The following is a 14,530-nucleotide window of genomic DNA, read 5'->3' on the forward strand; positions in this document are numbered from 1 at the left end:
TTCTATTTTTTAATCTTTTACCGTAACAACCTTGCTGGCGCTATAGTCCTTTAATTTGTTTGCATTACTCGATTGATATTTTATGCATTGATAATTTACAAGATTCTTTAAGCATGAAAGTTATATCATGGAATGTTTATGGTTTTGGTATCAAGGATATTAGAAATCACCTCCATATGCTTCTTAAATCCCAAAACTCATATATTATTTTCTTGTTCGAGACCAAAAACCAACAAAAAATAATGAGTTATTTTTAGAGCATCGATTGAACTCACCAAACGTTAGTATGTCAAGTTTGGTTGTCATATTTTAGTATCAAAACTCATCTAGAGTCGCTTGATTAAATACCAGAGTCAACTTTGTTTAGGTTAGACTAGAAAGTCTAGAAATGCTGAGACATACAAGTATTACTCTGAAGACCTGAAAAATGTGAAGAAGTAACGAACTACAACGATGACATCATCCTTCCACTCGAGGTTAGAAATATTGAGTTGAACTGTTTCATTCCTAACGTATCTTTCAAGTCGTGCTATATTGAAAACATAACTACGAAGTTCTATATATTTTACATATTTTACAATACTCTAGTAATGTGACATAATCATAATAGTATGATCATAGTATTAAGGAATTAGACTACGAAGTATAACGCTTATCTTTTGAACTTTGTAGATATGACATCGACATAATCTTTTATATAGTGTTACGATTATGTGAATGGGTTGTGGTGAAGAGTTGTTTTACATTTTTTTATAGGAAGTACATTCGTGAACTTGTTTCATGAATCGAAAGGAAAATCAATTGGTTTATTGGTCCGGATATTCATTGCATATCTTTGGATGACCAATATGTGTGAGTTGGTAGAATTGATCTTAACTCGGGTTATGTATCTTAGTATAACCGATCACAATGCCTAGACTTATGATTTGGTGTAACCGATCCTAAGTAATCACCATGAGATGGTATGATCGACCCTTGTAATTGATGTGACCGATCCTTGTAATTGGTGTGACCGATCCTTGTAATTGGTGTGACCGGTCTTGTGACTGATTTGATCGATCACAAGTAGATACCATGTATAGATGGAACTGATCCTTGTAATTAGTGTAACTGATCCTAGTGACTGGTGTAACCGATCAAAAGTAGGTATAACCAATCCTAGTGATTGGTATAACCGATCTGAACCCATGTATATGGCTTGGTAGGACCGATCACAACTAAACATTGTGATTTGGTATGACCAATCACATAATAGTCTTGGAATATGGGCTTGTTTGGTAGTATAGTATAACCAATTCCAAGAAATCAAATCCATGTGAATATGAAATAAGGATTTGTAGTAAAAAGATGTCAACATAATTTGAACATAAGCAATAATTCTTATCATTTATTTTTCAAAGATATTCCTTGGTACTCAAGGTGAACCTGTGCTGAAATAAATTAAGAATCTTTTAATTAAGGTTTTTGATTTTATATGCTTTAATTACCAACAATTAATACATAGCTCTAGAGAATAAAAGTTAGTAATGTGCATTTACTAGTTGAAGATTTTCAATTAAGAGATTTCGAAAATATTGGACAAACATTTATTGGAATTATGAAAACTGAATTTTTCCATTCATATCTTGAGAATATTTTTGGTTTTCAAAATTCCTTGGTGTCCAAACATCATTGGTCTATTAACACCTAAGTTTGCATTTCCAGCAAACTATCCTAAGAGCCAGACAAACTTCATTTCTTATTATTTATGGTGGAGTCGTCTATTCATTACCTGTTTATATTGTACATGGAATCATTCTCTAGAGGTTTGAGTCAATATGAAGATGATAATCACATTCATGGTTTTAAAGCAAATAAGAAGTTCCGTTCTATTTCTCATCTATTTTTTGATGTTGATTGATTGATTTTCATTAAAGCTAGAACTGTAGATGCTAGTAATTTAGCTACACTAATAGATCAATTTAGCAAATTTTCAGAACACGTTGTGAACTTTGAAAAATCTGCTTTGGCATTCAGTGGAAAAGCTCCTATTAACTTAAAAAAATGACATATATAATATATTCAAGATTCAAGATTTGGAAAATATCCCTTCATGAGAAATATCTAGGATTGGCACTCCTATTACAGAAAATAAAATTTGAATCCTTTGTACATTTGTTAAATGATATGAAAGATAGACTTGCAAATTAGGAACCTATACACCTACAATGCACAGGAAAAACTGTCATGAATCCATCTGTCTTAGGGAGTTTAGCTATCATCACTTGGCTGTTTTCCCGGTGGCAAAAGAATTAATTGATAAAATGGATAGTATTCGTATTAGATTCTGGTGGGGTAAAAAAGATAATGAAAAGGGTTGTTATCTTAACGGATGCATATGTTGTTCTTCCCAAAGAATTAGGTGGTCTTAATATAAGATGACCTGAAATTTTGAATCTTGCTCTTCTTACTAAACTTGCATGAAGGATGATTGAAAATCCGGATGACAAATGGGTATTATTCTTGGAGATAAATATTTTGATAAATCTAACCCTCTTATAGTGTCACAAACAAGGGTTCATGGATATGGAATGATATTTGCACAAGTTTGGAAATTGGGGAAGTTTTTCTCTAGCCCAATTTTTATTTTTTGAATATCATGGACTCATCATTAAGATTCCAAATATAAAAAACCCATAATTAGTTAGAACTATAGATTGTTTACAAAAATAACCTTATATAAAAATAAGGAAAATAATTTCACTTAAAGAAAACATGATTAAAGTTAATTAATCCCTATAAAAACTCCCTAAAATACGTGATAAAAACTAATTCCTAAATAAACTCCACTAAAATGGCTCATAAATTCCTAAAAATTCCAATAATAAGACGTTGAAGATTTAGGAAAACTAATTCCTAAGATTTAGGAAAATCCCTGAAAATTAGGAAAATTCGAATTTTCACCCATAGCTGATATTGGTGAAAATTCTATAATGAGATGAAGAAGATTTAGAAAAATCCCTATTTTCAAGCAAAATTAATGAAAATTAGGGAAATTCGAATTTTTCACCCGTAGGTGATACTGGTGAAAATTTGGATGAAAATTCCAATTTTCACCAGTACTAAATCAAGCAAAATTTATGAAAATTGGAATTTTCATAAGGGTGATGGTGAAAACTCTAAATTTATTAAGGGTGAAAGCATAATTTATCATCGACAAAAATGTGAAAAATCAAATTTTCATCATCATATGCATGAAATATTAATTTTCATACAAAATATGTAGGACTAAAGAACCCGGGAGCTTTATAGCAGCAAAATCAATAATTAAAATCCTTTTGTTTCTCATTTTATCTTACTCAAACGAAGTGTGAAAATTGAAAAACAAAACATTTGTCGAATATCATGTCAATCGCCCACACAACTACAGTATCCTAACTTTCATCAGTTTTCCTTGCCAAGCATCTTTTGGTATCTATGTACCATTGGCATTTCCTGCAACACTATTAAGCTTGATATATCAAATTGGAGTGGTCCTTTATTCTTGTTGTTTTTAAAAAACTTGGATTCTCCGAAGAATGGTATCAAATAATTTTTTCAGTGTATTAGTACTGTCTCGTATTCGGTCCTGGTGAATGGTTCTCTTGGTGAAACCTTTTATCCTTCTCGGGGTATCATGCAAGGGGATTGTCTATCGCCTTGTATTTTTATTCTTTGCATGGAAATTTTGTCTCAGTTGCTCGAAAAAGCCGAAGAAGAAAAAATAATTCAAGGTTTCAAGTTTAAAAAGAATAAAACTACAATAAGTAGGCTTAGTTCTGAGTTAGAAAAACTTCAAGTTTTACCTTACTCTCCTCGGATTGGAGAGTATATATTGAACTATTCTAAGCAGCTTGATTACTGGACGAAATAGAACATTGTTTTTATAAGAAAAAATCTAGAATTAATTATTTTACTCAATATGATAAGAATACTCATTTTTTCCTTAACATTGTTAATCTTAGAAACATGTATAATACTATTCACATCATAAGAGATGAACAAGGTAGTTGGTTAGAAAGCAGAGAATAAGTAATTCAGTTTCTCTTTAAGCATTTTAAAAAGATTTATACTAATTCAAACCCCGGAAATAATGACATTGAGGAAGCCTTAAGGTTTTTCAGTCACATTATCTCTGATGAAGTTAACTCCTCCTTGATTGCCATTCCCTATACTCAGGAAATTAGGCATACGGTTAATAATTTGGCCTTTTAGAGCTCTCCGGGGCCTGATGGATTTCAGGCGGGTTTCTTTCAAGATAATTGGGATATCGTTCACTCTGAAGTGGTTTCTCATGTGCATAATTTTTTCAAAAATAAATTTCTTCTAAAGCAAATTAATTTCTCCTTTATTACTTTAATACCAAAAATCAAGAATGATTTTTCTCCTCGTGATTTCAGGCCGATTAATTTATCAGATACTGTTTATAAAATAATTTCGAAAATTTTGACGAATCGATTGAAACCTGTTATGGACACTTTGGTTTCGTCGTTTCAGTCTGATTTTGTTGCCAATCGGCGGATACATGATAATGTTGTCATCAACTAATGAAATTCTGCACCCATTTAAAAGGAAAAAGAAGAACATTGAAAATGGTCACCTACTGGGATATGACACTTTTAGGGGATGAGGGATTTCGTCAGACGTGAAGTCAGAGGCGTTGCGGCAGCTTCTCTCATTAATTTCTCTAGTATTCCTCCTCCTTGCTTCGCCTTCAGTTGTTTGACCTCTGCCACCATTTCAGAACGAAAGAGTCTCCATTGCTAGGAAATGCTCGTCTCTCACAATTGGTCGCTTTGATCTTCGGCTGCTACTATCGAAAAATCTGATTCTTTTGGTTCATAATCTCGATCGTCGGACTGACTCCGGTTCGGTGGTTTAACGCTTCGGGATCTTTGGTATTTTCTAAAATCATACTTCGCTCTCGATTCAGTTTCGGTGCCTTGGAGTTAGCCTCATCTTGCTGGTAGACCGCTCCTGAGCTTCGGGAGATTTTCTCCTTGAGTTATTGGTTTTCCTTAGCTAACAAGGCCACAACGTCTGCATAAGTCTTCTGATTCCTTTTCAATTCCTCTAGCTCCGCCAGCAATTGGATGCAATGGTTTGATTCTTGGTTTGGAGTTCTAATCTGAGCCTGTCCGCCAGCGGCGATGGTGCGATCCTCGTCTACAGTTTGGATCAAAGGGAACGGTGGCTCGGTAGGTACGACTTGAAGCTCTATCTGCTGAATCACTGGTTGATTTGTTGTCAAAGGGGATTGGAAAGTTGGATGAGCCTGGTTTTGACATTTTTTCCCGCCACTAAAACAACACAAATAAAACCTATCGTAAATCCCACTAGCATCAACATGATTCCAAGCGTAATGATAGGTTATAGATATGTACTATCTTATTGATGGGTTCCTAGAAGAAAGAGTAATTAAACATGAGTTCTTCACAAATTTCCACTTGTAGATTATTAAGAAATTTATATTTGGGAAATAGGAGATGGGAGCTATGTGCATAGGGCTGGCAACGGATAACCGATATCCGATATCCATTTCCGAAATCCGACATCCTATAGGATTTTATCCGACATATCGGATATCGGATATCGGAATCGGATATTTTCTCTTAACGATAACGATATTGGAATGGGCCTTTCCGTTAGGTTAATATCCGATATCCGATAGTCATCTTCATAACCTTCATAACCGAGTTTCAGCTTTTGAGCAGGAAACATGTTTTTCAAAAAAAACTAGTCACACATTCCTATCATTTATGACCGAGTTTCAGCTTTTGAGCCATTGTTAGTTGCGAATTTCAAATTTGGTCCCAGCAGCTTATTGGACGCTTCCATACCCTTGTTAGTAGTTGCTAAGTTGCAATCAGTGGAAGACTTGTTTAGTCCCAAGTTGTTGCTTTTCTACATTCTTTATCTATGACAGAGACTTGCTTAGTCAGAAGACCTTAACTACGCTTAATCCTCCAGTAATCCAAGTTTGCCGTGTTTTCTGCAATAGAATTACAGTATAAATAAAAGAGTCTTGATTCTTGGTTTTGGTACTAAATCCTCTGCAAAAACACTAAGAAGATTATTGTATCATGGGAACCGTTTGTTGTGGAAGTTCTTCTGATGATGGTGGTGGCATCTCACCCTTACACTTAGTCTTGCTGATACTGTTCATTGTTCTCATTGTTTCTATCTTCTCCAATCCACAACCGCGAGCACGACGGTTCATCGTGCAAAGAATCTGTTGAATTTCTTGATGGTTGATGATTATTTGCACATACCTTTGCAGGTATGATTTTTGGGTAAATCGTTTTTTCTTCTAATAGAGATTTGTTTGAACGAATGGGGACAGACAGAATTTCATCAGGCATCAACTGTACAAGAAGGTTATGAAGATGACATCTTTGTTACAGAAAATTTTCGTTCTTGCGTATTCAAAATTTTCGTTCTTGCGTTATCGGATTTTAACGGATAAATATCCGTTATCCGATAGATTAACGTTAACGATATCGGTTTGTATTTTTGATATCCGCCGGATGTTAACGGATATCGGATATCCGATAATTCTTAACCTTAACCTTATCGGATTGTCCAATATCCGGCGGATATTTATCCGTTGACAGCCCTATATGTGCATAGCTGGAAAGATAATTAGATTCAAAATAAGCATAAACATCCCGCATCCCAATTTGTTTCATCCGGTATGACTTATATCAGTCAATTAATTGACCATCGCTTGAAAACTTGGGATACCGATATTCTCGATTCCTCTTTGATAGCAATATTTTTTCTAAGATCACTAAACTTAGAATTCCTGTTACAGGTCATGACAAAATCCAGTGGGAACCATCTAATAATCGCTCTTTCACTTTCAAATCCGCTTACAAAGCGATTCTACAGGAAATCTTAGGTGTAACCCTACTAAGAATAACCTGACTACTAGTTGGAAATCCTTTTGGAAGCATAAATTACTTCCAACAATTCAATACTTCACGCGGAAATACCTTCATAATTGTTTACCTACGAAAACTAGACCGGCTAGTATTGGTGTTAACCATAATACCACTTGTTTTATGTGTGATACTAATAATGAATCTCCTCATGATATTTTTCTTGATTGCACTACTGTTAAAGCGATATGGGATAAATTTAATGCTAGACCTGACGATTTTTTGCATAATAAAGATTTATTCCAATGGGTCTGCAATTTCATTGTTACAGGAAATGGAAATGTAATACATGAATATAAACTGTACGAGGTTGCCAGCTCTTGTATAATATAGCTGTACGAGGTTTCCAGGAAATGGAAATGTAATACATGACTATAATATAGTTGTTAATATAGATGTTGGCACATTTGGAAAGCTAGATGTGTAATTTTTTTTTGTTGATAATATAGATGTTGTGACTAACTCTACTGTTCTTCGGATGAACAACTCAAAAAGAGTAGTTTTAGCTTAAGACAGCCAAGTAACTCTATTAAGCTAATTCAACATCAATGGTACCACCCTCTAATGATGGGACAAAATAAATCATTCTAGATAAAGCTGAAGTATCATGATTTACTTTAGTAGTGGTAATAATCCTTCAGGATGGGGATTAATATCTAAAAATATTTCAGGAGACTGCAATGAAGTGGGAAGAGAAGGTACATCACTGAGCATAAACCCAGAACAGGATGAAAATCAAGCATCACTGGAAGCAGTTTTATGGCGAAAAAATATAGGTCTGTCAAGGATTCGCCTAGAGGGAGACTATACTAACGTGGTTGAAGCTCTAAATGAAAAGCAATCTGCTGTGAATACAATTACTATTTTTTTAATTTTTGGATTTTCACTTATGTACACAGAAATGTAAATTACATAGCAGACTCTTTAGCTAAATTTGTGAAATCTGAACTTGTTGATAATTAATAGGGGAAAACCACTTATTTGGGGGAAAGCTGAATCTCGGGTGGATTTAAAAAATATATTCTCCTATCTGGTTTCCCTATTTTAAATCCAACATATGTTGGGAAGATTTTGTATGAATCATCAGAATTCCATTAACAAACAAATGATCCAATATAAGTGTGGCTTGCGGAACATCTATTGATATTTATCTAGAATGATGTATTTTGGATAGTAGGACATTCATTTTATTAGTGGCAATGACACCTGAACAATAGAGGACAAGAGGTATGATACTTAAATTTGGGAGCTTATTTAGCCAATACGAATCATGTTCCATCTATATGCATTTCACCAGTTTGGACGCTTTTTTATTTTTTGTCATGGCAACTAATTCATTTTACAGAGAACAACAAAAATGATTACATTTTATAAATTAGGATGCAAAGGTGTCCAATGGAAAAGGGGAAATGGCACACTTTAACTTTTGGGTTGATATAGATACAATTGATCAAAATATATCAGAAGTTAAAATTAAAAAGCCAAGAACAAGAGTTCATTAATGGGTGGAAATGTGGAATGTTTTAAGTTTTTTCTAATTCCACCCTATGTTCAGCTTTCCCCATAGTAAAAGTAGGTTTCCCCCTATTAATTATCGTTCTGAGCTTTCCCCTTAATAAAAGTAGTTTTTATCCTATTAATTATCGTTGTAATTGGCTACATAACAATCCTGAGTGGTTATTTACTCTCAAATCAAATCAGAAACAAGTTAGGATAAAATCAATCGACACAGATCACTAATATATTATAGAAATCATAATAATTAAAGATTCTAGCCAGAAGATACAGGAAAACTGCAAAAATTAGGTCATAACAAAAAAATTTGATGTGTAAAAAATTAGCACCCAAAAAATAAAATAAAGGTATGTAAACTGATTAAAATAAAGAGGGGAACATGAAAATTTGAATGATTTGCAAAAGAAATAACTTGATTGATTAGAGTATGGGAGAAAAAATCAGGATTGACTTAGTCAGCGTCGTTCGACTTATCGCATGACTTCGAGAGGAAAAAACATTTACTCTAATAACCCAATTTTAGGTTATGAGCTAATAGAGGTGCATACATAGAGTTTCTGAACATCATCATGAGATTCGTTAATCAACAGTGATTTTTGAGAAGACGGGTCTAATTTGAATATTGGGTATGGTTCACTGATATTCTTCTTTTTATATTAGAGTTGTTTTGGTTCGCTGAATGAGTTTATATATGATAAAGGGTTGAGTTATAAGATTAGTCACTTGGAGATTCCTATGGGGTAACTGATCCTACCTAGTGTATGGATTTGATTCTACTATTAGTTAAGAAAGATTCTTAATTGATATCAAGTTAATCTTTTCGGGAATGAATTTTTGGGTGCTGCTTTTTATTCATATTATGATTATCTCGGCAAGAAGGTTATTAAGGATAATATGCATTATTTCTCCTATGGGTTGCTTGTTGAAGTTAATTTTCTGCTCCAATGCATTAAAAGTTGTGTTTCTATTTTTTTTAATCTCAATTCGGAGGATTTTTCTTATAAAGTTGATTGCAAGTAATTATAAGATAACTTATGGAATTAGTCTTGAAGGATGGTTAATTCAGAAGATATGCTACACTTGGCACTTATTCTTCTTTAGTCTCCTCTGTCATTTTGATCTTTTGAGTCTAGTAACTTAGAATATTCCTCTGTTCAATTCCTCCCATTTATTGTACCTTCTAAAAGAATGTGTTGTCAATTATTAACTGCAAGCATGCTACTCAATTACTCTCCTATGTCATTTGATCTTCTGAGATATGTGATTTAGTCTAATGGGTATGTTCACTTACCTGATATTAATTGTCACTTCTAAAATAATGTGTTTTCCAAATCATAACTGCATGCATGCATTCTCAAACTGTTCTGAATTAGTATCAGTTTTTACTGATGAAGTTCTATTTATAATTCTCCATAAGTCTTCCCTCTCATATCATTTTTCCTTACTCATTTGTCTTTGCAATATTCAGTCTCCTTTAATAAGTGTTTCTGAGATGGCAATCCCTGGATCTCAAGTTAGAGTTCTTGACTTAGATGAAGATGTTGAGGAATTCCCACATAGGTTTGTTGCTCTTATTTGTGATGATAGTCGTAGTTATCATAAAACTTCTGTCAAACACCACCTTTATAGGATCTGGACTATCAACTCCCCATATTTTAAGATTGCCAAGCCTTATATTCATGGTATGGGTATTCAAAACTTGTTTGTGGTGATTCTCAAGAATAGCCAAGATAGGGATATTGCTTTTGCTGCTAGACCTACCTTGTTGTTTGGTCAACTTTTTGCAGTTGTATCATTAGGTGCATTATAGTCCATTTTTGACTTGGTTTGGGATACTACCCTAATGATAGTGCATATTCCTATCCATTCTGATCTGGTTAATAAACGGAGGGATAGAGAGGTTTTGGACCAACTAGAAAATTTTGTTTCGGCAGACTATCCAGCTAGGAATCTATATGAAGCCAGGTTGATGGTACCCTTGAAGTCTCCTCTGACAAGAAAATGTGTCTTTAATACTAATAGGAGAACTTAATATATGATCGCTTTTTATCCTAAACTTCCTTTTCGTGCTTGCAATAAGTGCTTTGTGCTCTATCATGATGAGGTACAACGTAAGGAGATTCAGTCGAGAATCTATGTCAGAGCTCTGCCCGCTCCATCTCCTCGGGCTATTCATGTTGTTGTTACTAATGTAAAGGTGCATCAAGCTGTTAGGAAGAGATCTAAGTCAGCTAACTCTGCAAATGATGCCACTCTTCAGGACCACTCCAAGTCGTCTGCATTCTATGTCAGTCTTCAGCATTTGGTAACAAGGGCTCTACTTTTTATTCTCATGTTTTATCCTCAGTTTTGCCTGCAATGACTGCTTTGACTATTAGTAAACCTACTAATATTTTTCAGTCGTCGTTGCATCTCCCTTATACTCTCTTGAATACATCTTGTTGTGTGTCGCCTTTCGATAATGTTTTCGCTTGGAGATAATGGTATTCTGCATGATAGGAAAGGAAAAAGGCCTAAAACTGTTTGAATCTGTTTTCTTAGGTTCTTGCTCTTTTTCTTTCTCCTCTTTAATGATGACTCCTCCTCGTTGGCCTTCTTTATCTTATGTGCTTCCTTTTATTCCTCCTTCTGATTCTTTTTTTAGTGTTGGAAGTTTGGATTTATCCTCTAGTCTGAGTTCCTCCGACAATAATGTTTTCTAGGCTTCATCATGCTCCACTTTCTCTCAGATTGTTGTTTCTTCATCGGGTTTTTCTTTCGTTCTGTATTAGAAATGAATTATTATTCAGAAGTTTTTATGCCCCTAAGCTTAAACAATGAATTTGTGAGTGTTCCTGCACAGAATGATGAATTTAAGGATACTATCATACTTGAACCTATGCCATTAGATTCTCTTCCACCAGAACCGGTTATCACTGATGAAGAATTTGAAAAAGAAGTTAATCTCATGATGATGGACCATGACTCTATGGATGTTGAACCCTCTTTGGCTCATGACCCTGTAAGTTCCTTATCGATATTTTGTCTATTTGGTTTATGCACTCTGCTTTACCGTATTTTTCCTACTGTTATTTTTTGTTGTTTGTTTGCTCTCTCCGATCGATTTTGCTTTCTTAACTATGAAGTTCTTAAGCTGGAATATCAATGGGTGTTGTTCTGACAAAAAATGGATACACCTATTTAGTCTCTTTAGGAAATATAAATTAGGTAGTATCTCTTTGTTAGAAACAATGGTTGATGCAGACACAGATAGAAAATATACGCATCATTAGCCTTTTGATTCATGGATTATCATTCCTTCTGTTGGTAAGTCTGAAGGTCTGGCTTTTGGGTACTTTGAAAAATCAAATATTGAAGTGTTAGGCTCTTCTCTGAACATGATTCATATCTTGTGTGATGTCTCGCCTGCAATCAAGAATTTTGTGATATCTTTTATTTATGGTTCTTTAAATTTGGATGGTATGAGAAACCAATGAAATTTTCTTAGTAGTATGAATGACAACAACAACAACCCCTAGCTTTTACTAGGAGACTTTGATTTTATCTTGCACAGCTCGTAAAAACAAGGTGGTAACCCTAATAGTTCCTTTCCTCCTAATTTTTTTAGAGAGAATCTTTTAAACATGAACATGAATGAAGTATTCTCTTATGGTAGTCGTTTTACTTGGTGCAACGGAAGAGTTAAAAATCCGACTGAGTTGATTTTTGAAAAGTTGGATAGGGCATTTATGAATGATAAATGGGTCACAGTCCTTCCTCAAACTAGAGTCACTAATTTACGGAGAATCTACTCTGATTACAGTCCTGTTTTAGTTAAATGCTTTCACTGGGGACAGAACTCTAATATTCCGTATAATTTTTTCAAATGATGGTAACTAAACCCTGAATTCAAAGATATTCTGAATAATTCTTGGTCTAAGAGGGTTAATGAGTCTTCTACTTTTGTATTTGTTAACAAGCTCAAGAATGTGAAATTTGATCGAAGCAAATGAAACATAAATTCTTTTGGGCATATTAGTCCATCTATCTCTCATCTGTTTTGCGCAGATGACTGTATGTTTTTCGCCAAGGCTTCTGTCACAAATGCTAGGAATCTTATCAAGATTATTAATGTCTTTTCTGAGGATTCAGGTCAGGCAATTAACTTTGAAAAGTCCGGTTTTATTATTAGTGGGAAGATGCATCATAGACATATTAAAATTTTAGCTAAAACTCTTAAAATGAAGTTTCTTAGTAACTCTGAAAAATACTTACGAACTTCCCTCTTTGTAGGTAAGGATAAAACGAAATCCTTTAGTTTTCTTATTGATAACATGTAATCTAGATTGGGTTCTTCAAAGAAGTCCAATCTCAATGTGGCTGGGAGAACAGTAGTAACTAAGCATGTTTTGTCTAGTTTACCAGTCTATCATATGGCTTGTTTCCCTCTTCCGAAAACTGTTACTTCTAAAATTGATTCTTCTCAGAGAATTTCCCGGTGGTAAAAAAAAAATCCTAAGAGGGATGCGTACTTTCGATCCTGGGGTGATATAGGTAAGTCTAAACTAAATGGTGGTTTAGGTATTAGGAACACTTATGCTAATAATGGAGTCTTTATCTGTAAGATTGGTTGGAGGATTATAAATAATCCTAATTTCTTATTTTCTCGATTTATGAAAGACAAGTACTTTCCTAATCAGAACTTGTTAGAAATTGATAAAGCGGATGGTACCTCCTCAGGGATATGGAAAGGTATTGTTAATGGGTTACAATTTATTAAAGCTAATTCAGTGGTGAAAATAAATAATAGAGCTTCTTCTTGTATTTAGAATACTAACTAAATTCCAAGGAATTTGAATCCCCATGTGCCCGGTCATCCTACTCATTGTGTTTTTGTTAATGAGCTTTTTGATTTACAGAATGGTTGTTGGAATGACAATTTGTTTTTGAATTTTTTCACGCCTGATGAAGTAACTAGGATTAAGACAATTAGATTTAATCTTAATCTGAGTGATTCTTTAACGTGGGTACATACTAGGAATGGTAAGCTTACAATTAAATCTGCATATAGAGTTTATATGAATGATTCTTCGTCACCTGTTGATACTGCATTCTGGAGGAAAGTTTGGGGCATTGACTGTCCGCCTAAGATTAAATTATTTTTGTGGAAATTTTTTGTGTATATGCTTCCAGTTAATACCATGATTCAGTTCTATAACCCTGATGTTGATGTCATCTTCCCTCTTTGTCGAAGTCATGAAGAAACAGTTATGCACCTATTTATAAATTGTCCAGTTGATGAACACATTTGGTTTGGTGTTTCTTTACAGCACTTGATCTCCTTAGATTTGGTTTGGATTGATGATTTCTTTCTGTCCTTGCATAATCCTGCTCTTGGTGCATCTCCTTTTAATGTTTCTTGGCCTAGTATTGGATCCATTGTTATGTGGTATATCTGGAAATTAAAGGTGTGAAGTGATCTTCAAAAATGCTCCTATTGATCTGAGTATGGTCATCTTGGATAAGAAGAGAATTATTAACATTTATATTTCTCCTCAGATTCACCCAAATGTTTCTCTTAGTGATGTCAAGGTCCATATTGCTGAAGTGGATCATTTTATGTTTGTTGATGGTTCTTTTAAAGATTTTAATATGGGTTTGGGTGTTATTTGGTGTGACATTGCAGGAAATGTAAGAAGTTCTCGTTCGGACTGTGGTTTGATTCCAGATGCACTAGGTGCTGAATCTGCTACTCTAATTTTGGCCATCTCTTGAGCAGAGGAGATGAATCTTTCCAGAGTCGTGTTTGTTAGTGACTGTCTTCAGCCTGTGCATTTCATTAATAATATTGCTTGGATAATAGCGATCTTATCGAGCAATGTTGGAGTTTAATTTCTAGTTCAGTTTCCTTTAAAATTATGTACATTGAGCATGTAAAAAATCTCCTTGCAGATCGACTTGCACGTCGGACTAAAAAACTCAGTCTTAAAGGTCTTTGGGTCTCTGTTCCTTCCTTCCTTTTTGAGCTCTATTATTAGGAAGGAGAACCTGAATAAAATCTATGATTCTCTTCTTGC

This window comes from Papaver somniferum, unplaced genomic scaffold, assembly GCF_003573695.1.
Source record: "Papaver somniferum cultivar HN1 unplaced genomic scaffold, ASM357369v1 unplaced-scaffold_54, whole genome shotgun sequence".
Lineage (NCBI taxonomy): Eukaryota > Viridiplantae > Streptophyta > Magnoliopsida > Ranunculales > Papaveraceae > Papaver > Papaver somniferum.